This window comes from Nesoenas mayeri (assembly GCF_963082525.1).
Source record: "Nesoenas mayeri genome assembly, chromosome: 1".
NCBI lineage: Eukaryota > Metazoa > Chordata > Aves > Columbiformes > Columbidae > Nesoenas > Nesoenas mayeri.
In genome coordinates this window covers 190,751,420-190,776,183 of record NC_137541.1, presented here as the reverse complement: position 1 = coordinate 190,776,183, position 24,764 = coordinate 190,751,420, and the positions used below count along the sequence as shown (strand labels likewise).

At 42.9% G+C, this 24,764-nt stretch overlaps 1 protein-coding gene across 1 annotated transcript in view; it reads left to right on the top strand.

Annotated features, from left to right (window-relative positions):
• Positions 1 to 24,764, top strand: part of MTUS2 (microtubule associated scaffold protein 2) — a gene marked incomplete at both ends in the record, with an annotated part of 188,305 nt that overhangs the window by 138,486 nt on the left and 25,055 nt on the right. The window lies entirely within an intron of this gene.

The window sequence follows — 24,764 nt, the reverse complement described above, 5'->3', positions numbered from 1 at the left end:
GGCCAGCAGTAGGACTCAGGGTTTGGATAATAATCTTAGTTGCCTGTTTGCCTTCTTTTGGAAGAGACAAGAATAAACTTTCAGTATTAAATGGGAGAAAAGAAACCAAAAAAAACAGAACTCAGCTGAAACAGTCTTTACAAATTCTGGAAAACTTTATTCTTTTGCTGTTTGGTTTTTTGTCTTTTTTAGTGGGAAAGGTTATCTTTGAACAAATACTGTGTCTCACACTTTTTCCAAAGTAGGAACTGATCTTGCTGGGAGGAACATGACTGAACTGAAAAAAACAAGGAACTTTTTAAAAGTACTAAATATTTTAAGTAACTTCCCAGGGGATTTTCCCCCTCTAGTTTTTCTGTAGTCTTGACATTTCTGGGCTTGATGGGCATTTGTAAAGTTTTTTTTTTTCTTTTTTTCTTTTTTTTTTTTTTGAGCTGACTGTGGAGTGTCCTTGATTAAAGCAGAGAGAAACAAAAAAAAGGACAGAGCAGTGTCTGCTCAGCTTTGTCTATATTCGTTGTCCACTGGGGAGAGATTTTTCTTCTCATGCCTAATTCACAAATTGATGAAGGAATTCTGGAGGCTTCGGCATATCTCCTTCATATCCTCTGGATATGTTTTAAATGAGAACAGCTGCTGCAGCTGAGCTCTGAAATGACTCTACATGTTCGTGCACATTAGATCTGTCCTGAGAATGCCCCCTAAATTGAACACCTCAAGGGACTTTATTTAATAGTCCTCTTCAAGTCCTGGCTGGACACAGCTGTGCCTCATGTTCCCAGCTCCTCTTCACTCAGACCAGCTGGGAGTTTGCACTAATACTCCTCTGAGTGCTTGGAGGTAAAAAAATAATACACCTGTGGAATTTAAATGCCTTCAGGCCTGTGCAGTATTATATGTAGATCTTTTCCCATCCAATGCTGGACTCACCTGTGTTCAGCCTGCGTGTCAGTCCCTTCTGGACTTGCCTTGTTGCCCCGGACTATGTATTATATATATATATATGCACATCATCATTCAGTGCAGTCCAAGACATTTGTGTCATGCTGCTAGCTACAGGGAGATATGTAACATGAACCTCTCCCAGACAAAGACATCCCTGGCTTTGCTGGATGATGAGCTACTCAATCAACATCAGCCCAACACTTATCCATTAGGCACTCAGAGGTGTTATCTACATGAGAAGTACAGTTACTTTAGACTCAACTTTTAGTGAATGGAGGCAGGTGAACAGTTTGGAAGACTATTTACAGCACCAAAGATCTAAATTTCTGCTTGAGGTACCTGCCTGTCTTGACTAAGGCCTTGAAGGAGGCCTAAGGCTGCTGCACTTTTCAATTTAGTTCTTGAGAGCCTACTTGTAGTGGGATGATCTGGGATTACTTGGGCAATTGTGTAATTGCGCAGTGTGTTATCTTGCAACATAGACACAGACTTCCAAGTTTTTGAGTGTCATTCAAAAATACAATCTCTTGACATTTTCTGATATTACATTACTGTCTGAAAGCTTTAGCAAAATTGCATTGGCTGGCTTTGGGTTAGGGCAGCTCGGCAAAAGAAACTTTTCCCATTATAAAAATAATAATCATTGTGTGTGTTTGTTTCTGAGAAGCCTGCAGGCAAAATGGTTGAGGTCTGAGTAGAAGTGTAGTTTGACAAGGGAATAATACTAATTCAGGAACAAGGTGGGGCCTTATTGCAGAGAAGTTTGGGGTTGATTTGTGCAACTGGTGATTCTGCTTTGCTTAACAGAGGGACCAATCCTACTTTGGTGCTAGGGAACCTCTTTGGGCTGACAGTCACCCATAGACTGATTTCAGTATGACTCCCTCTCCTTACATCACAACAAAATAATATCCAAAACATAGATTTCTCTCTGAACTGGAGCTGAATTCTGTTAGAAAATGAGCTCCCAAGCAGTGAGGACTGGACTGAGTCTTAAAAGCAACCCAAAGACCAATGTTCTGCATACAGGCAGGAGCGTCGCCATGGCTGTGGCTCTCTCATCTTGCTCATAGTGTTACTGTTTTCTCTCCAAAGTTGGGGAAAGCACCAATGCAAGTGGCCCAACAGGCATGTTTAGCTGAAGAGACTGTCAATATATAGTAAAGATTGTTAGCCCACACCAGCAGTTTCTTTGAGTGGTTTCCAATTTTAAGCACTTGCTGTAACAACCTTAAGGTTGCACAACCGTTTTCTTTAGGCTTGATTGGATTTGTTTTCTGGCTGTTCCAGACCACTGCTGAATAGTATCCTGGAATCATCTCTCTTTCTCAGTTCAAAATGCTCTTAATAGGCAAGATTCATTTAATAGGCATTGAGGAGTACACAACATGTAGCAGTACTTAATACAGACCCATTAAATGACAGCTAAACTAATTTGCTATCTTGGGGAAAAGCCTCAGCAATAGAAGCACATGATGACTGATGCAGTGGGAAAAAAAAACAAAACAGAACAAAACCCAATGGTTCTGACACAAGCATTTAGCTAGTTATAAAAAATAATGATTGCAATGCCTGTGGACAGCGTGGCTTCTAATTATTATTTAATTAGCAGATTAATTAGATAAGGCCTTCAGATATGCACACATGACCCCTGCTGACTTTGGGGACCATGTCAAACTTATTCTGAAGAGGAGCAGATTGAGTTTGTCCCTTACATTGGATGTTCATCGTGTCAATACAACCTTTGTGCTGTGAGGGATACTCCAAAGTGAACAACTGACTGAGGGGAGCTGGAGTGATACCATGAAGATGATACCATGAAGACTTTTTAGAGCAAATATCATGAACGGCTCACTATCAGCTGGTTATTCCTGACCCTATCTGGCATGTTAGTCACGTAGTAATGACAGTTCTCGCCCAGTTTCAGCCCTGTTCAGCAAAGTGGCTGGCTGCAGTCCCTCTTGACAGTGATAACAGTGCCATCTAAAGGAGAACACCCCAAAGTGACAAATTCTGGAGGGTAAATTCTTTTGGACATAAAGAGGGAGAAAAAAAAAAATCCACTTTCATATCTCTAGTACACCCAGAGCGGATGTGTTTTTGCTGAGGACTGTCAAAGCCAAGCTGCACTGAGGCCCTGGAAACGGTTAATGCCTTTCTGCCAGTACAGCTTGCCCAAACAGCTGAAAAGCAGAATCTGGTTCACAAGTTCTGCCTCTGAAATTTCAAATTAGGACTACAGATCTACATAGCATGTGAGGGGAAGGGATCCTTTCTAGGCTGAGGACCCCAAAGGTGGGAACAGGTAAGGGTTGTGCTGGGGTAGCCTGTCCTGTGCTCTACATGGGCATGGAAGGGTTTCCAGACTTGCAGCATTGCCTTGTGATGCAGTCTTTGTCATGGGGGAAAACTGCTCAGGACAGATCCCAGCAGGTAGACACAATCAGATCAGCTGGGAATGGGGCAGTCACACAAATGCCCTGAACAGTTGGAACAGCACTGCAGTACTAAATGGTGTCCCAGCACTTTGTGTCCACCAACATGAGGAAAGCCATGTCAGCAGTAACCAGTGTGCATGTTTGTCTCCATACCTGAGTATGGGTTACTTTTGAACGAATATACAATACACACCTTCCAGACATGTAAACGCACAGAGCTGCATCCTGCAAAATTTAGGATGGACAATGAAAACCTTTTCTTCCCATTCAAATCTCTGAGATATGTGTGTGCTTGTGTGTATTTTTCAGAGTAACACTTCTGTCCTGTGAATGGACAATACAGCACCCAGTGTGATGTAGCTTACCTTGTCCAAATGCTAATGACCTCTTGTGTTAAAGGAAAAATTGGCTGCACTAGTTATAAGTTGACTAGCACTTCCCACGTTTGTCTCTAAAATAGATATTTGGGCTAACATTTCAAGTGCTTCTATCAGGCTGAGCTGAAAATGGTTTATTTTCACAACTATGAGAATGAGTTAAGGAGAAATATATCTATTGTTTGTGCCTGGTGGTGGCACAGTGGTAAGAAGCCAGGACTCATCAGCAAGACTGACCTTCTGGCTTTCAGGGCTACTACTTTCCCAACATTTGGCCCAATAATAGTCCTTAGAAAAGTGCCACTCCTCTCTCATCACTATTACAGCTTGGCTAGGTTTCCTGTATTGAGCAAGTTGAGTCTTTGCTCTTGATGGACACCAGAGCAGTCAGAACAACTCAATATTTTAATTCTGTATCCTGGAAAACATCTGTTTTGTACTCATCAAACCCTGAACGGTTTAGGGATATGAATTAAAAACATTTTCTTGCAAAACAGACAAAACATTGTTTACTTGGGAGGAAAAAATGAAGAAGACTCTTTGTCATCATTTAGGGCTTTCTAAACTGCTTTTAAAGTAGAAATACATGAGCTTTGGTACTGGAGACTACTAACAACAGGAAAACAGCAGTAGGGATCAAGAGGTCCTCCTTTACTTGCAAGAATTATAAAGAAGGGTCTATAAAGTGACTGCTATGGGACCTGCAGGGCACTCACTCATAGTCAGTTTGCCCAAGGAAGGGGTCAGGGTTTGTGAACTGAAGGAAATTGCCTGCTGTAGGTTCCTGTCTTATTTGCAATAGGTCTAGCAATGCCAGACTAATCCGGATGGAAATAACTCACTGACTCTGGAGGCGATGGGGGATAGGGAGGCAAGCAAATGGGAAACTATGGGCAGCACAGGCAGCTTGCGCCATGATACAGCTGAAATAGGGATGTTTCACAGAGCTGCTGGCAAAGGCAGTGCTGGGACAGGGGGAAAAGCTACCTGGTGGTACTGCCTGACCTCTCCATCTCTCCTTTTGGAGCAGTAACTAGTGCCGGGCAACTCTAGAGACATGTCACTGCTTTTGAGTTCTGAACCTGGCTGCACCTTCAGTGTTTCACTCTACAGGTCACAACAGCATCCAATGCAAATCAGTGTCCTTATACTCAAAAGGGTTCATTTAGGTAAGACACAAAATACTGCTATCCTGTCATTAGCTACAGGTTTTCACCAGTGAATGCAGGTGTCCTGGGGCAGCCACAGCTGGGGACAGACTAGAAGAGTCTCTCAACAGCTTTGCAGCCAAACTGGCAGCAAATGTTAGACTGCTGCAGAGCCCCGGCTCTGCTCCCAGACAGCATGGGCTGCCCTGCTTCAGTCCCTGCAAGACACAAGGAAGAAAGTGCAGGGAACCTCTTGTCTTCTCCTCCTGTCCTCAGTGGCTTTCTCACAGCCACTGCTGTGACAAATACTGCAAATTTTGGTTTGGGGGGGTGGAAGAACATGCTTCCCTGGGAAGATCTGAGGTAGTTGCATGCCCTTGTTTTGAAACACACACCACCACCACCACCCGCAATTAGAGTATGTTTGTAAGTCATGGTTGGATAAGAATTATGTTAGTTACACATAAATATTTCAAAATTTTAAACCAAAAAAATAGCTCCAGGCATTCTAATACTCCTCTTGAAGAGCTTTTAAATGTCCATTAAAAATAAAAGATCTCTTTATTTACCTCTTGTCCTCAAAGAGATGCATAATTAGCTTGTGTGCCAAGCATCAAGTAAAGATGAATTTATTTTCTAATTTTGTTTATATTCTTGATATCTGTAGTAAGCAACTGACTTTGATGGCCTTGATTTTATACTTCATTCAGAGGAAGAAAGCAGAGTTTGGGTCAGGAGTGGCTCTTGTGACGATGGCAACCTCCAGATGGGGTGGTTGGCTTGAGGGATTTGGCAATGCATTAGGAGCTGTGTGAAAAGCAGTGATGAGTAACAGACTCCAGCGTTATTGCAGCCTTCACTCATGCAAGGGACAGAACAAAACACAAATCAGAATGTTTTCATGCTGTTCTTGAAGATCAGCAAAGGAACCAGTGGAAACCTGTCCCTCTTCTAAATTCCATGCATTTTTAATTCCTCTTTCACAATCAGCCAAAATTTCATTTTCTGTGATCCATAATTTATTTTCCACTTCAAACTAAAGGATCTACTCTTAGTTAAGGATCATGTTCTTTGCAAGAAACAATGGTCATACCATTCTCAGATGAGTTGCTAAGTCACAGTAACTTCATTTTTTGACCTCTTGTTAGGGTTTGGCTTTAATTTCCACAACAGGGAGGTTGGGAGCTCTAATATCTGGTGTGAGGACAATGTGAGGATCTCTGTACTGCTTGGTCTTAGCACCACAGCCACCCAGTTCTGGTTCCATCAGTTGTCTGGGGGTGCTTGTTCTTACTGGGGTTATGTTTCAGGAGTAGACCCTGAAAGCATCACATTGACCATCCAAGGCAATCTAGTAGGGATCTAGGCAGAGTTTATTAGAGCCATAGCTTCAATCTGTCAGTACCAAAGTGTGCCAGATGATATATTTTGGACTCAGGGTGTCTGCATTTTTCCATGAAACTTTGTTTCATCAGGAAAAAAAAAATAATACATTAGTGAATAACGATTCTGACATCCAGAGACTGTGACACTCTTGGATGAGTACTCTGTGCTAGAAATGTATTTGCAGCATTTGCTCTAAACATGTGAATATTTGTTCTTGGTAGAGGCAGTCTGGAACGGCACTTCTATAGATCCTGTGTGGCTGCTGTGCATGTGCAGTGGCCAGACCTATGGCGAAGTAACTTTGGAATAAACTGAAATAATTGCAAACTGACTGGGAAGTAGGCATGCTTTTCTCTGAATTAATCACCTTGTCTCTGAGTTAACCATTTTCATTCTCAAATTGCTTGAATAGGAGAGATAATACTATTAGATGTTTCTAAATTACCTTTCCTGCATAGTTGAAGGGATGAGAAGCCTACACCTTCCTCATGAAGTTCTTGAAATCAGGCAGGTCCAACACCAGCAAGGTAGCTACAGGATTCACACAGGGCCCACAGAGATGTTAAGCAGTGCAATGCGGCAGCTACTGCTGGACAGATACTGCAAAGGCAATTTCCTCAGATCAATCATCATTTTTTTAAAATTTTCTTTGATTGGTTCATTGGTTACTCTCCACAGATACTGTCCCAAAATTTCTAGTAAGAACGTAATGGAGCAAAGACTTTATAATTCATTGTAGATCACCAGGTGCAAGGTTCATATATGAAAGTTTTGATCACGCCAGAAATGGAAGAATTTTTCTACTTCCATGAGGGAACAGAAATATTTAACAAATGAAATTTTATAGATACCTATCAAGAAATTTGGCAAGGCTGGACAAAGTTTTCACTAAGAGGGAGCAAATGAAGAATCTGTAACCCTCATTAGCAGTGGCATGGCTGAGACCTGGCCTGTTTGAGTAGGAGGGAACCTGTCCTCTCTTTGGGAGTCAAAAAGCTGAATCTCCCTTCAGAGACAAACTTCTCAGCACATTCAGAAGATTCCTCTTTCATTTCGGTGGTATGATGAAACCAAATGCCAATCTATAAAGTTACTGTAAAATGGGAGGACACACCCCAATTCACAAATGATCTTCAGAAGTAGCATCAAGACTAAATTTTTGACCAAAATTCTAAGGGAGGTCACAGTCAACCTAGAGAGAGGGCAGATACCAGGTTGCTCACACGGAAGAAGAAGTGACCACCGAGTTTCTTGACACATATTTACATGCTGGCGGTTACTTTCCAGTAACCTGTCCCTCTGGCAGATCCAGGTCCCTCTTGCCCATGTGGCCAACCTCAGGCATCACCTGATGGCTCAGTCCCTCGCTGCACCCTCACCTGGAGATGCCCATCAGAGTATCCCAGCAGCTCTCCTGCCCTCAGATACACATCCGTAGCCTCCCCTACCTTCTTCCTGCTTGTATTTTAAGACGTCTGTCAGTAACACTTTTGTTTCGTTTGTTTACATTACCCCCAGGGCAAAGTGGCATGGCTCCATTAACACAGACACATCCAATAATGCGATATATAGGCATCACAATAATAATGGCAACTATGATCAATGTAATAACAATTAAGTTTGTTTAAGGGATCTTACTGCTTCTGCAGCCTGTTAAGAGGAATGATTTATTACCCATAACAAAATTCTGGCTATGCTAAATGTCCATCAAACCAGCTATGTGCCAGCTTTATAATTGCAGAGATAGCAGATTCAATGTATAATTGCCTTGATTTGGTTTTAGCCATCACAAATCATAAAGGGTAGCCTTACTTGAAAATCAATTTTTATCTTCTTGTTTGCCAGTGCAATAAAATCTGTTTAAGTAACATTAGCTTGTTGTGTTTAATTAAATTATACAGAAAAAAGAACAAAAATATGTTGTCTGGATTGAACTAGGTGTGTAAAAACAGAAAGCACTTGGCTGACTTAATGTATTCATTCTAGTTAATATTTGATATCCATATGACAATCTCTTTAGAATTTAGGACATTAACATGTTTATTATTCCACAGTTATGCCAACAGAGTGCTAGACATTTTGCAGAAGATGTTCCAGTCCTGCAGTGCTTAGCATCTAAATAGGCAATAGCACAATTAAAACTGGAGAGTCAAAGTAACAGGGTCTTGGAGTTTGCTATGTGTCTAGTTTATTCAGGGATTTATATGGAAAGATAGTCTCATGTTTGTGTTCCTGCACAGGGATACACACACCTGCATGCATGCAAGCACACATCTGCAGTCCCTCCTGCTGTCTCAGATATCCTCTGGGAAGACACGTTTTCAGCGAGCGTATGGGGGACAGGGCTGGAGTGTCGCAGTGCCTGAGATCAGCAATGGGGTCCCAGTGACAGTCACCTCTGAAGAAGGACTAGACGGTGACATCTCCTGCCAGTGCATCACCTAAGTGCCATATTGAGGGCACCAAGAAGTCAAAGAAAAACCACATGCATCAGGAGATGTGGAGGCAGGAATGGTTGTGTGTGTGCAGCTCTGTACCAGCTGCAGGACAGAGCCCAGTGAGTACAGCTTCCCTCGGCAGACAGGGATATTCCCACTGTTCAGCTTCTTTTACACTGAGTGAGCGTGATGAATATTGTTCATCTCACACAAGTTCGTCTCACCTGCCCTTGGCGGTGTTCCCTGTGGTGCAGCACGTGTCTCCGGGCTGCTGTAGAAATGAGCAGCAGTATGTGTCCTGGCCAGCACCGCTGCGCTGACGGCTGCCTCCAAGGCAAACAGGCTGCACAACTATTCTTGTTATCACACTAGGATTTCATCTGTGGGGAAAAAATAAGCTACATTTCTTCCTTTTTTTTATTGCTTAGTACACTGAAAAAAGGGACCTTGAAATATATAGTGTAGAGAATTCTGTTTGGAGACATGTAAAAAGGATTGTGTTATGCAATTGTGTATATTGAATGCTACTGCTAAAATAAAAAGGCAGGGTGGAATAGAACTGAAATCATATACATTTATTGTAGATGTCAACATCAGCGTCTTGTCCATTAGGCTAATAGGTGACAATCACTAAGCGTTGCAAAGGAAAGCTAAGATACCTTTATAGACAAATGCATACATAGATAGTAGTAGACTGAGTAGTCCCAGAAATCTTTGATGTGATGTGAGCAAGATTTAGTCATTAATGGTCTCTTACCTTTGAGCAAGAGATGAATAGATGTTAGAAAACAGACCATAGGGCTCTCCTCTGCTCTGCAACAGAGCTCCTGTGCCAGCTGAACCAAGGCATACAGTGCAGGACTCAGTCCCACAACCACGGGCACAGTGTAGGTGTCAGCTGGGCTATGGGGGCCTGGGCTCTTGCAGAGTACTTGTGTTTGCTCTGCAATCAGTGGACAGACTCAGAGAGATTTTTTCCCTTGAGGGGCATATACGGACTGTCTCCCCGCAGATTGTATGAGGAACCCTGGCACTGTGCTGCTGAGAATGCTGGGGTTCACCACCACCTACCAGAGAGATGCCTGAACTTGGCCTTTTTCCAGGGCTGTGCCTCAGATGCCTTTATACATCTAAGGTTTGGTGCTCTGGGTACTTGGCTGCACATTGCAGGAGGCCCCTCTTGGTCCCGTGACTCTTCGGTTTTTGTGCAGGGACTCAGCTTCCCCAAGGCCAGAGAAAAGTATTTTTTCACTTAATCTGGAATGTTGCATCGCCTGGCACATGGGACATTCTCCCAGTACCTGGCACTGTCACCTTGCTCAGGCCAAGCCTTAGCTCGGGGGATTAGCCTGACCACAAGACTGTTAAGTAGTGAACCCAGCAGCAGCTGAAGTTGGCTGTATTCCTGGACATGACTTTTGGAGTTTCCTGAAAACATTGGTGTGATGTTGAGCTGCCTGCTTTAAGCTGCCTCACATTTAACTCCAAGCAGGAGATAAGCACCAAGGCAAGTCTTCAGGCAGGAGACAAAGCCCCACGGCCTCTGGGAGAGGTACTCTGAGCACTCTGCAGCAATGACAACGCACAGGTAGCTTGCGGGCTGGGGACAGAGATGCTTGGCAGGTGTAAGTGCCTGCAGAGTTATCCTGTCATGGAAAATACAAGGAAAATGTTCAGGAGGGACAGGATGTTTTCCATGGCTCTCTGCATTTCCAGTGGGATCCATGTTACAAAAAGTTTCAAGGGTTTCTTTCCGCTCTGACTATAAAGAGATCACCTGTAGATTTAGCATGAGCTTCCAGATCTTTGGCCTGACTTTTTCACCTTCACCATTTGCTAACTGTCATTTTTAAAAGCAGACATATTACAAAAGAGCATAACATACTCAGAGCAATGGCTAAATACGTTACAAAGGTTAACTTAGAAACAAGCATGGAACAGTTGAATATAATGCCATATGTTTGTGTAGGTGTCATCCACATGACTACAGTGTTCAACCTGCTTTCCCACAGTCTTGGAATATCTTCTGTTGTGTGTAAAACAGCATTTCACCTGTCTTTGGTTAAAATGAAGTACTGCAGGTTATTTAGTTTTAGGCACATTAAGAAAAAGTGTTGTCTTCTCTCCCCTGCCCCAAAGGCATTTTTAAATGTCATTTGGAGAAAGACTTTAGAAGATTATTTACTGTGTTCCCTCACCACTGCTTATTCCTGAGCTGGAAAGTTCTACTGATATAACTCTCTGTCTCTCCAAAATTACTGCTGCAGTCCCAGGGGGTGAGAGTGTAAATATCAGAAGTCATGTTATGTCGATCCATCAGTAGATGCATTCTGAGCTGATGCACAGAGGGATTTTTCAGCAATATACTGGAACTTTCCCTGTTGATGAAAATTTCTGGAAGATATGAGATTGCTCCAGTGCAAAACAAGGCTTGAAAATTCAGAAAGAAAATACAGGCAATTCCCACCTTTAAAACTTTAAAGACTCTGTGCCATATCTGCAAAACTCTCTTGTATAGACATACTGACAGAAAAGGAACACTTTCTTTATTAGATCTTCAATTTTGCAGGTGTGATTTCATATGCCCATTGCATTCAATGTAGATTATGGTCACAAATTTTAGCAGATTGGTAGCCACATATTTGATTTGTGGACTGCAGGCTGTCTACACTTTTGAGCATAAAAAACCAACATGTTTACATTTGCACTGATTCATTTTTGCTGAGTGATGGATGCAGCAAAGCCTGACTGAAACCAGCTCTGCCTGAAACTGTCTCAGCACAGTCCTGATTTGCCCCTGTCCAAAGCTAAGCCCAAGGCTTCACCCCTACCATCCCATAACTGGCTGATACAAACCACATGGAGAGCCTGGCTCAGAGAGGGTATTTGGACCTGGCAGTGGTATGGAGTGATTTGGGTCGTGAAGTGAGCTGGGCCCACTCAAGTGAAATGTGTTGTAACGTAACTAGATGTTCATGAATAAACACAAATGCAGAATACAGGTCACTCCTACAAAACCGTGGGCTGGGCATCAGCTGGAAAGGAGTAACTCCAGGTGCAATTAGATTTTCTAGTGTCAGAGCATATCAATGTGAGATCCTACTATGAGTATGTGTTATGAAAAACAGTCAAGATCTTTGCATGAATAAGCAGAGACTTATCTCGTGTAAGTAAGAGGATGGTAACACCTGCCCATTCAGCACTGGGAAGACTGATAGTAGAATATTACATTTAGCATTGGTGCCCACACTTCTTCAGGAAACAATGAAAAAGTGGAGAGGAAAAAGAGAAAATCAGTATGCAACTGTGAGGGCTGGAAAAATCCTTTGTTGTGAGAGACTGCAGAGCACAGTTGATTTTCTTTGTAAAAAAGGACAAAGGGTCTCAAGTCCAGAGCAGAAGAATCACCATAAGAAGGTACAGCTGCATACCAAAAGGTTCTTTCCTCTAGCAGGGGAAAGTTTAGCAGAAACCACTGGCTGGAGGCAGAAGCTTTGCACCTTCAATACATGAAGGAAGCCCAGACTTACATCAGTAGAGATGATCAGATACTAGAACAAACCACTGTGAGAAGAAGCAGCAGCTCCACAGCTTCATGTCTGCAGTTCACTGCCAAATACCTTTGTAGAGGGGATACTTTCATCAAACACAGTTACAGAACAGTAACTGCATAAAATGTAATGTCTTATGTTACAAAAATCATGTTATTTGATCGAATCATCTCTTTGTCCTTGAATTCTAAAAAGATCCATTGATAATGAGAATATCTTGACATAAAACGTTCGGTGATGCAATGTGTTAGAGGGGAGACACGTATTTTAAGGTCAGAAGCCTTTTTCAGATAGATATTTAGATGAGATCTCCCTGCAGAAAACTTTTTCAGATTTTCATTTGAACATGAGCCAACAGTGTCCCTGCCAGCCAAGAGGGCCAACCATGTCCTGTGTGCATCCAGCACAGCATTGCCAGCCAAGCAGGGAGGTGATTGTCCCGCTCTGCTCTGCACTGGTGCAGCCTCACCTGGAGCTCTGTGTGCAGGTCTTGGTGCCACGGGATAAAAAGGATATAAAGTTACTGGAGAGTGTCCAGAAGAGGACCACAAACTTGGTGAAGGGTTTGGAGAGGAAGCCATATAAGGAGCAGCTAAAGTCCTTTGTTTGTTCAGCCTGGAGAAGAGGAGACTGAGGGGAGACCTCATGGCGGCTACAGCTTCCTCACAAGGGTAGGAGGAGGAGCAGGTGCTGATCTCTTCTCTTAGTGACCAATGACAGAACCCAAGGGAACGGCAAGAACATGTGCCAGGGGAGGTTTAGGTTGGACATTAGGAAAAGGTTCTTCCCCTAGAGGGTGGTGGAGCACTGGAACAGGCTCCCCAGGGAGGTGTCACAGCCCCAAGCCTGACAGTGTTCAAGAAGAGACTGGACAACACCCTCAGACACATGGTGTGACCCGCGGGGTTGTCATGTGCAGGGACAGGAGTTGGACTTCATGATTCTTGTGTGTCCCTTCCAACTCAGGGCATTCTATGATTCTATGATCACACTCTGTAATGCAGGACTTCTTGAACCTTTTTCTGAAGTTTCTGGCAATAATCACTGCTAGATGCAGGATCTGGATTAGACAGATCATGACTCCAAGACATATCCACATGTTAATTATTGTGTTCCAATCACTGACATTAATTTTTGCTGTCATTTAAAGGAGAAAGTATAACAACTTGATACTCTTTCTGTGTCCTCACAGCCATCCAAAAGCACATAGCTATGTCTTTGAATCAGATACCCAAAATACAGCCTGTCTCTCACCTTCCCATCAGGTCTGAGCTCTCCAGTTCCAGAAATGAACGCCGAAAGGTTTCAGCTGCACTCTCCTGGAATTCCATGGCCTTGCTCTCACCCCTGAGATCTGATTCAAATGCTGCTTCCTACAATAACTTCTCACACATTAACTTCTCACACATTAGAGAAATAATTTTCAGAGGGTAGTGGGATTTTTGAGAACTGTTTATTATTGTTTATTTCTTAAAGCCAGCTATAACTACACAGATGCTGGAGACAGATAAATTAGTATAAATCATGCATTTTAAAAATTAGTTCTAAAAATAATCTGAATTAGGTTTTCTTTGTATGAAAACATCCCAAGCCTGCAACAGATATATTGGATTCTCATCAATATGAGTATGTGCTACTCCTCTCACCAGAGCACTGGGAATCTTCCTAATAGGAAAAACCTTGGTCTATGTAAAGCCACTGAAATGTTTTACTACTGACATTGCTGTCGCAGTATGTCAGCACTTGTCACTTGCTCTGGTTGGCCTCAAAATACAGCAGTTTGAAGTTGCCTTTGGGTTTGGGCCAGAATAACTCAGAAGTGGAAGAGAGGAGATTCCCTGTTTGTTGGTAGAAGAAGGGAACATTACTCCACGAAGTTGATTTAAGAAAATGGCCATCTGCTTCCATCTACTCATAGGTTTGGAATTTAGAAATAGCCCTGCAGGGGATATATTCCTGGGTAGAGGGCAGGTGAGGAGTTCAGTGAAAACATGCATTTGTTTTAGATCCTTGTGATCTTGGTGTATAAATGATGTTTCATATGAGGAAACACAAAGTCCTTGTCAACAAGAGCTAGTTAATTTGGAATTCACTGCAAATGCTTACTTTGTACTGTTCCAGACATCAGGAACTAGAAAACATAGTAATAAAGTATTGTTCTCTGGTGCATTTTAATCCATGGCCTTACAAGCTACTGACATAAAAATAAATGTAAGGCTACACTAGCAGAAATAACAAAAGTCTGAAGGAATTCTGTTTATATCCTCACATTCTTTTCATATGAGAACTGAATTAAAAATGGAGTCAGCTGGCTTGACTCTCCCATTTGAGAAAAAAGGAGCATGTAGTCTGTGCTAATTTGTTGAATTCTAGAGTAAACATTCTATTCTTCTAGATATACAATAGTCTAATTGTATAATTGAAAAAGTATTTTAAAAATATGTTTACTTCCATATAAGCTGCCTGAGCATCATTAAGACCTTATGGTACTCAGTAATACACAAATGTGAAACCTTACTGTAAATTCCAAGGGAAATTGCCATTCTGGGGTCATCTGGCATGACCTTCAGTTCTAGCTGAATCATCTAGCTGAAACTCATGACTGACTGCTCATATCTTCAGATATTACGTTTTCTGGGGTTTTTTAAGTTAGCTAAGTATAAAAATAACAAACCTAATGTGGAAAATAATGTATTACATGTGTATACCAATGTGCAAAACCATGTCACTAAAAACAGAGCTGCATCAGAGACAATTTGTAAAGTACCTCCACCAAGGAAGATGAAACTTTATAGTGGATTTATTTGCTTTTTTCATTTCCTTGGGCCACTGTGGTTTTTAGTCTGATAAGATTAAGGGTTCAGGGGCTCGTGACAGGACTCTCCTCCCAGCTGGCAGCAAAGTGTGGAAGCTGCCACACAGACTCCACAAATGCATTTGGCCTGGAGAAGCTGCCCCTGCACTAGGGAGGTTGTCTCTCCCCTCATTTGCCACTTTCTCCCTGGTTTAGTTTTAACCCCAGTGTAATTCACTGCCCACATACTTGTGTGACCATAAGGAAGGAAACAGAGACAAAACAAGTGACCAGGAGGGGGAAGGATGAAATCATCTCCTTTAACTGCAGCACTCATCTTTATTGGTTTTAAGTGCTCACAGAAACACAACGTGACTAGCGCTTTCAATAAGCAAAACTTTGAAAGGGTATTTAGGACCCATTGAAACTGTTTCCAAATAACAGTACTTGCAGACATCGAAAAATTAACACTGATAATACCTTTAGCAGTGGATTGCAGGCTTTGCAGTCCATGCTTGGCTTATTGAAAAATAAATTCAGTCTCCCTACTTGTCTGAAATTCTGACAGTATACTCAACTTCTCTCTTGTAGATATCAGATTTCTGGGGAAGTCCACCTGCACGTTCTGTCACACAAAATATAACAGTGTTTGAAAAGAGTACGTGCAGAGAAATAGGTTGCGGTAATCGCATAGGCAGTGCTGTATGTCCCTTCTCTCTGCCTTGACATTCAATCATCTTCTGAGACTGCTGTTCAAAACGCGTTACTGGAATAGCTTTGTTCTACCCTGCCTCAGCACTGCCTTAGACAAACCCCTGACCCTCACTGAACACCACACACGCTTTTCCTCACATCATCCTTTGGAGGTGCTTCATGTCGGTGTCAGGATCACCTCTCGCTGTTGACCGCAGAGAATGCCAGGAGGCGGCAGTTGCTGATAGCCCGACTTGTCTGTCACCCTCCAGAGCTGAGACATCACAGAAGTTGCGGTGTCTCGGTTATGCATCAGGTCATCTGAATGTGACCTTCACATCTCTCCTTATCTGTTCATTCCTGCAGTCTCCTGCTCACTGTTCCCTTTCCCCACTGCATAGCCCTTTGTCCTCTGAAATGCTGGCTTCAGAACAATTTTTTCTTCCTCCTCTGTTTCATCTCTTCTTTGAATCTGTGTTTCCTTTCCAGGTTAAGCAGCTTTTCAACTTGTGGTGTGTCCTCTCTCAGCCTTCTCTCCCCATTATCTCTCTCCATATCCCTGTGGTGTTGTCTTTAGCCTTCTCGGTCCTCACTTCTAGCCACTGTTGACTTCAGCTTTCTCCTAGTTTCCTCTGTTTATTGCCATAACTACTGATACTCTCCTGTCAACCTCTTCCCCGACCACACAGTCCTCTTGCAAACAAATTTGTGTCCCTCGAGGGTCCCTGTACTGTCTTTTCCTGCTCTTGCCCTCAGACTGTCATCTATTCAGCTTAAGTCAAGTGTTTGTTTGACATACTTCACATGCTATGCCTCTCAGCAAGCATTTTCAGTGTTCCATAGAAGATTAACAATACACAGTTCACTTGAGAATTCTCCTGCTTAGTGATACATACAGTATGGTGTTACTACCTTTGTCTCCCAGAGCTTTCCCTAGACTTTGGCTCTGGTTTTCATTCTCATGTCTTCTTCCATGGATCTTCATCTTCACACTTGCCAAACCTTGGCTGACCAGCATCATGAAGATCCAGGCACAGCGCCATGTCTCTCCTATGAAGGACAACCAACTTTCACAAAATAGGGAAACATCAGATACTAATGGTTAAGAACCCAAACCTGCTTTTATATTTTTTAGAATATATATTTAGAATCCAAATGAAATTATTTATTCTTTATCCTTTATATAAAAGAATCTATGCACTGATACATAAAGACCATTATGCAATTTAAGAGAATAATGTGATCCATTTGGGGATCTTAGTAAATTATACAAAATGTCTAATTATACCCCATATCTCCCAATTTATTTTGAATAGATGTAAATATTGGAATTACTTAAGTAGTGAATATGAATTGTATTATGCCTGTTGTGGAGGAAGGCATTGATTCTGTCAGTGTAGGAAAAAATCAATGCCTATGATGCCTCTTTACTATTAGAATAGGTTGCTTATAGACTAAGCAACTTCCCCTTAAGAAAATATTGATGTCCTCCTTGAGCTTTAATTAACAAGGATCTTTACCCTTTGAGGTCCTAACTCCATTTTGTTTCCACTGAAGTCTATCAATGTTGGAGTATTCAGTACCTTGTAAACCACATCCTGTTAAGTCACTTATTGAGTACTACTATTTTGATGCTTTAAAATCTAATTTTAACAGCCTTTGTTCTTCTTTTTTCCAGTTGCTAATCTTATACATAATAAGGAACACCTCTCTTTCTAGGACATACCTGTGTTTTCTGTTTCCAGTAAGGAAACAAAGCTACAACTTATGCATAAGGTGTTTTTTAACTACTAGCACAGGTTTTCCCAGGCCATGTTGGTCTCTGTCTTACCCACCTTGACCTGCCTTGAAGGTCAGTGTGAATCAAATCTGCTGGGGTAGAATCTGCTGGGGTAGAGCTCCATGCAAAGTAGTTTGGCAGAGGGACACTCACATTTCAGGTGTGGACCATCAATAAGATGTGTAACAATATATTGGTGACAATACACAAAGAAGCAGTATTGCATGGACAGGAACATAGGATTAACAAAGTTCATCATGGAATTGTAGGGTCATAGAATAGTTTGGGTTGGAACGGACCTTCAGAGGTCGTCCCTGCAATGAGCAAGGACATCTTCCACTAGATCAGGTTGCTCAGAGCCCCATCCAGCCTGGCCTTGAATGTTTCCAGGGATGGGGCATCTATCACCTCTCTGGGCAACCTGGGACAGTATTTTACCAACTCATTGTAAAAAATGTCTTCCTCTTGTCTAGCCTGAATCTCCTGTCTTTTAGCTTAAAACCATTACCCCTCATCCTAGGTCATCAAATCCAGCCCCTTCCAGTTGCCAACAATCAAATCCTAATAAACTCTTTCCTAAAATTTTCAAATTTCAGATTAAAAGAAAGCATCTTTTCCTCAATTCCTACCAAAGGACTGTCGCAGAATCTCCTGCAATGAAAAGATATGTATTCCCAAGTTCACACCTTTTTATTCTTATGTAAAATATAGTTTTTGACTGTGAAGTACTTCTCCCCCTCCTAGCGCTTTCCTCCCTGATGTATTTATAGACAGCTATCACTTTTCAACTTTGGTGTTGTCTTCTTAGGGAGAAGTGGAAGTGTACTTACATGGCACCCCTCCAGTGGTGTAGGTTCCCTGGGTCAGAACTGATACCCTCAAAATATGGGTGACCAGAGCTGTGTGAGATCTTTCTGAGGCTTTCCATAAAGCATTTAAACTTCCTTCTTGTCTCTTTCCTGCAACCTAAGGTTGTATTTGCTTTATTCAGAGCTGTACTATAGGCATAGTTCTCAGTCATCCTGTCACTGAATAAACGCCAGTCTTTTTTGCTGTTGTTTTCAGCTGATGAGTCTTCATCTTCTACTTGAATTCCTGTTATTCATCCCTATGACTTTGGACTTCCCAGTATTTTATGTTTCTTCTCATGTTCACTATCATAGCCCTAAATATCATCCATCTTGACAAGCATGGTGTTTTGACTCTTTCCTTGATGGACAGAGCACCCCAGCATCTCATTACCATTCCACAAATTTTTGGCCACGGTCATAAGTAAATGTAATCTGCCCCAAGAACTGATCTTTGACCAATTCCATTAATTACCTCCACTTGGAGCAGCGGTTCCATTTACTGCAACACCCTGCCATCTTCCTCCAAACAGCCCCTCCCTGCTCAACACTTCTTCACAGCAACTCCCCATCTTTCCCAGCCTAATGAACAATGTTGTGGTTGGCAACATATCTGAAGTCACTTGGTCCCTAGTAGGTGGGAGTTACATATTAGCCTAATCTAAAAATACAAACTCTTTTGGTGTACAAAGGCAGTAGCCTGCACTGGCGTGGATCTATCTGCCTTTGGTGCTTTGTTGTGCTTGACATTTCTCTTTTTTTAATTCCTTTCAGTATTTGATCCAAGTGCCACATGCCACTGAAATCAGGCAGTTGACTCTTGCGTTTTAAAATTAAAAAGAATCAATAATTTAAAACCATGGTCTGAACCTACCATTTAAAGTATCTGTTCCCATAGAATTTGAGCAGAGGGTTTGTCCTCTCCCATGATGTGCCTGCTTTGCTAGTTTTTTTTTTTTCTCCTCTCTCAGTCTTACTCATTTCCATTTCTACATCCTTATTCCCATAGGCATTGATGCTTTCAAGTGCGCATTCGAAGTCCTCCATGTAGTAACCTACCTCCAACCTGGAGCATGCTCCCACCACAAAGATACCTCCTGAATTCTCCTTTTTCATCCTCCTTTTTTGTGCATTTGACTGAGGAACTGCTTTTTAAAAATAGTTTCCATTTTACTTCTGCTTTCTCAGCTTGGATCTTTTATCATCTTAATGTAACACACTTTGACCTGCAAGATGAGGCTTAATTTAAGCTGAATGACTTTGGGGTCACTTTCTCCAAAAGGACCTAAGCTGACCAAAGAGCCCAGCAACTCCCCATCACATCTTGATACCTTATTAGTGCTATGTACCAAGTAAAATCAGCTTCTGGGGGCCCAATTCACCCTTGCCAGAAGGACAACACATGGCTTCTGCTTAATTTAAGTTCCACTTATATATTTTATCTTCCAATTTAGTGCTTAAGTGGTACTAAAATAGTGGTAGCTAACTTCTAGTTTAGGTTTATCACCAGATGCAAACAGCAAATCTACCATTATTAATGAAGCAGCTGAGGAAGAGGGATGCTTCAATTCAAAATCATAATGAAAGGAGTAATGACAGGTTTTTATTTTCTTTGCCTGAGAGTCAGACATGTTAATGTAAATACTGTAGTTCTAATGGCCATCTCAGAGAAACGGCTATGGTGATTTCTCTAGAAGTGCAAATATTTTCTTTTTCTATAGTAGTTAAGATGTATCCAGTCAGGATTTAGACTGCTAAAGGTCCAAATCATGGTTGTGTGGCAAAACAGAGGATGAAATTGTTTCACCATACATGATTGTCTCTTTTTACCTCCACTCTGTAGCTATCCAGGAGCCAACCAAATGAATTTTCATGTGCTGTAAAGAAAAGTTAGATCTTGGACACACGTGTTAAATATATGTATGTTGAGTGAGTTTTTTAAGCTGTTTTGGTTTGGAGTTTGGTGTTTGTTTCTTAATTACTTTGTGGTATTCTGAAACTTTATTTAAAGTCCTGTTGGGGTTGAGAAAAAACAGAGAATAAGAAACTAACACAAGCTGGGAAGTCGCCTGAGCATTTAAATGTGATTTAACACGAAGTTTTGCTGGAGATTCTGGTTGGTCTTATCATTTTCCAAATCACTTTCAGGCATCACCAGTCACAGTAGAAAATACAATTAAATAAAAATGCCTATCCAGAGAGGCACAGATCTAAGCATTACATCTTTCCTGCCAGAAGGCAGAGCTGTTCAGCATTAAGGGCAATGTAGATTTTCATATGTTTGGTAGTGATTTGGCTTTCAGGAAAATCATATTTTTCAAGTTTAAACAGAGTAGGCATTTGCAGCACAAATACCATCTTGGGTGTAAGTCATTGAACTGTTTTGTGTCTTTCCAACATTATCTTTAATGTAAGTTGTTAGAGGAAAATAAATCATGCCAGAGATAACAGCCAAGGTGCCGTGAGACTGCTGCAGCCCCATGCCCCGGGTCAACCAAGAAAATGTATTCCCAGTAGGTACACACATATGGAGTGGAAGTACACACCATCTATGTGTATATACACAGGAGGGGGTTAGGGCTAGAGTTATGTCATGTGTACATGTGTACATGGCCAAACAAAAAGCCTTATGGATTTACCAAAGTCTCTAGGTACACTGTAGAGATCTCTGCTTTTGCAATCACAGGCAGTCACCGAGGTCCAGAGAGTAGTGATCGTCCTCGGGATTTAAATAAACGACTTCAGCAGAAGTTCTTGGTGAGAGATGAGAACGACGCGGGAGGCTAGGGGACAGCCGGGAGCGGGGGGACATTGCGTCCAGCAGACCCAAACGAACCGGCAGCCGGTGTCGCAGGCTGCAGCGACACAAGCTGAAAAACTCTCGGGGAAAGAAGGCGGCTCGAAGTGGGTTCGGTCCCCTCGTCGCGCCCCGCCGGCCGCAGTGCCCGCGCCGGGGCCGCGCAGCGCCGCGCAGAGCCGCGGAGCGGCCGTGCCCAGCCGCAGACCCGGCATGGCAGCCGAAAGGGCTGCAGCGCGGCAGAGTCGCCGTCCAGGGGCATCCCAGCCGCACTGCCCATCTCACGCCCTGGGGTGAATTTGGGACCGCTGCGGGGGAGCAGCCGCGCCGGCAGCCGGCCGGAAGACGTTCGGGTTAAAGGCACCATTCAAGTGGCTGCGGAGGACGGAGACTACAGTGACCAGTGGCTGAGAATGCGGCATGAAGATGAGCATCAGCCAGAGCCGTCTCTTGCGGAGAGCCGAGGCTCAGTCCCGGATTTCAGCGCCTTTGGGGCTTTCACTGCAAAGTTTCAAAACCTTTCGCTGCTGTCCCTCGCTCCGGCACGTTCCTGCGATGGCGCTGCTGGACGTGCCCTGCTCTGGGCAAGCGTTTGCCAGCCGGAGCGATCGGACCCCCCTTTTCGGGAGAGGCCTGAGAAAGCCGGAGAGCATCGGTGCGCAGGCAGAAAGGGGAGCAGGCAGTCCTCCGCGGGAGGTGAAACCGGGGACTGTTCCGCTGATCTGCTCCAGCCGCAGGCAGCCGCCGCCGAGTCACCCTCCCTTCCACGCTCCCAGCTACGCGCCCCCGGCCCCCGCATCGCGCCGCCGGCACCCTCCGGCACGCCGGGAGGCATCAGGTAGTCGAGGGGACGGCGCCCAGCCCTGGCCGGACTAGGCGTGCCGGGGTGCGACATCCCGTGTTGACAGTGGCGTCGCCCGGGGCTCACCCTCTGGCTCCGGGCGAGGCTGGTGGCAGTCCGGCGGGTGACGGTCCGGCTGGCGGCGGTCCTGCCAGGATGGGCAAATGCTGCTCCAAGTGTTTATCCCGCGCTCGGTGCGAGGACGAGACGGTACTTTTGCCTCTTTTTCTCCTTTAGGGAAGGGGCATGAATCAGCCGCTACCCTGAGCGAGCCGGTGCTGCTGCTTCTGGAGGGCACCGTTGGCGTTTGCGCATCCCGGGGTGGCAGAGAGGGGAGTGATGCTGGGCTTATTTACAGTGTGCTGAACTCTGCTTCACCAGGGATAAGTCTAGCTGTGGCTTTCACATGCACTGCAGTGCCTTACATAATTTTATCCTGCAGTCTAAATGTAAGGGTTGGATTCTCCTGAAACAAGGAGGGACCACTGGCATCTTCTGTAGTAACAGCTGGTTTGATTTCTTACTGATTTCATACATTTTTAATAACCTTGTGGAGTACAAGTTTTAAAGGAAACTTGCACAGAGTTTCAAAGTTTGAAGAGAGATTATTCAGCCTCTAGCTGTCCTAAGGTTTTATCTCTCTAATGACCCTCCTTTCTGATGGAGGATCGATCCTCCAGTCTAGAAGTGAAACAAGGCAAATCTACATGTTTTCTTATGTCAGGGTGAATCTAAACCAAGCAAATTCCCAGGCACCAAAATGAGTCGTGTAACAAATGTCAGTGCAGAGGTAAGAACATAGCTACAGGTAGCAGAGAATTTGTGGGACATTTCTAACATGTCTAACATGTCTAACATTATCTTTCTGGAAATTTGCCATGTAGAAAAGAGGGAGAGAATGAACATAAACATTTAATTTGCTTAATAGAAAATATCTTGGCAGAAAAACATGCCTGTGTAGTATATTTTATTGGAGTTTGGCTTTTTAGAATATTTATATACTTTGTCTAATGAAAAGCTGGTAGTGTCTCCCATTTACCTAATATATGTTTGGACACAGCTTGAGATATGCTATTAACCAGGTTAAGAAAAAAATGTATGTCTTAATATAAAACTTGTTAAAGTGCAGTCACCGGAGGATATCTGAGTGCTTATAAACTTTAAACTAAAGAGTATTATGAGTGCGGATTACCTGATAACCAGCAGGATTGAAACAGCAGTGTTAAAACATCTCTTTTTTTGAAGGAAGACTGTAGATCATTTTGAACACCAGCTGCAGTGGGATTCAGTTATTGCTTCTACAAGTATTGTCTGAAATATTTATTGGTACAAGAGCATTCGCAACATATATGCTTCTCTTTTTCCAATGATAATATAAGACCTTGCCTCAGGGAACTCTGAATCATGCACAAGAGTGACTAAGCACCATTTGCAGGTCAGGCCTTTTTTTTTGTTTAAATTTTGAAAGTATTGGATGCAGAAAAGCTATTCTGAAGGAGCAGTTTTAATAACAAGTGCTACAGAGAATCTGTATGTAGTGCAACGTATCATAGAGAACTCAGAAATGTTCATTGTAAGTACATAGTACAAAGATTTGGACCTCAAAATATACGCAGGAATGTAAGCTGGCAGAGAGGAGAGACATCAATTTGGGGAGGTAACTCCAGGCTCCCGTGTTTACTTCCTAGCTGCAGTTTACTTCCTGTGGGGTTCTGGGCAATTTTTTGATGTTCCTTGACTGATCTGACCCATTTGTGCAGTGGCTCTACTATGGCTCGCTTATTGTTAAAAAGTACTAGGAGATTTAATTAATTAGCATTTCTAATGAATTAGTATCTCAGGTAGTTTGCAGTTCTCAGCGGAGAGATACTCTAAGGCAAACCTCAACTCTGCTTCCACATCCCATAATAATTCCTGATCCAAAGTAAAATCTTGACCTGTCTCCCTGACCATGTCTCCTGGAGGATGTCTAGCTGTCGACTGAAGCTCCATGCAACTAAAGCAGAGCCTTTCCTCTCCCCAAGGCCTTCATCACTATTTCACTTCTTCATCTGACAACACCAGCATCTTGCCTATCCTCAGACCTGTATCATGGCATCTTTCACCAAGTTATTTTTCCAGGTGTGCACACATGGTTATATCTAAATCCTGAAGATTTTTTTCCGAACCACACTGCTATGTTTTGGCCACTGTTATTTAACTGGAGAAATTCCTGCTCCCTTCCCACCTGCCTGATGACCTGCCAGATTTTCTGGAGCTGCTCAGCTGTTGCACCAATATAAGTCATACCTCAGTCTGTCCTCAGGGAGTTTTGAGTTGAATGGAGAACATGTAAGTGACATTTTCAGGGTCTGTTTTGCTTGCTGAAATGCAGTCCGTCACTGAGCCTTTCACAGCAGAAATATTGGGAGGTCTGCATGTTATAAAGCTGGTGATAGGAAAAAGAGTTACTACTCTTTTATTCAGCAGTGAAGTAGTTTAAACACAGAGCAAATATATAATTCTATCCATTCTGTTCTATTTTTCTTTCGGTCTGAGATGGGACATACTCTGGAGAGAAGACTTAACCATTGTGTTGTAGAGTACAGATGTGAGGAAGATTAATTCCTTCATCTCCATCATGAGCATAATCTTATTTTATGTAAACTACTTCAGTATCAGAGTCATTTCTTGAGATGCAGCCAATGGATGACGTTTCTCATCAGTTTTCCAAGCAATAATTAAATCT